The 200-nt window shown below is 23.5% G+C and overlaps 1 protein-coding gene across 3 annotated transcripts in view; it reads left to right on the top strand.

Moving 5' to 3' along the window:
• The window catches only part of LOC119581857 (dihydrofolate reductase-like), a 13822-nt gene that overhangs the window by 11549 nt on the left and 2073 nt on the right, over nucleotides 1–200 (top strand). The gene's annotated exons all lie outside the window — the stretch shown is intronic.

Consider the following 200-nt stretch of genomic DNA (forward strand, 5'->3'; position numbering starts at 1 on the left):
CATAGAAGTTCAATTAAAATTGATTGTGTGATATGATTTATATTTTTCTTTTAGCTATACTAGTTTGGTTTATTGATATATTTTTTGAATTTTATGTTTTGTAAATGGTGACTTTTTTATAGATCTTAGTCATTAGATTATTTTACTGCTTGATTAATGCATATAGACAAGAAAACTAGGGAGCAATACTGTTTCTTTAT

Source organism: Penaeus monodon, chromosome 15 (assembly GCF_015228065.2).
Source record: "Penaeus monodon isolate SGIC_2016 chromosome 15, NSTDA_Pmon_1, whole genome shotgun sequence".
In the NCBI taxonomy this organism is placed as follows: Eukaryota; Metazoa; Arthropoda; class Malacostraca; order Decapoda; family Penaeidae; genus Penaeus; species Penaeus monodon.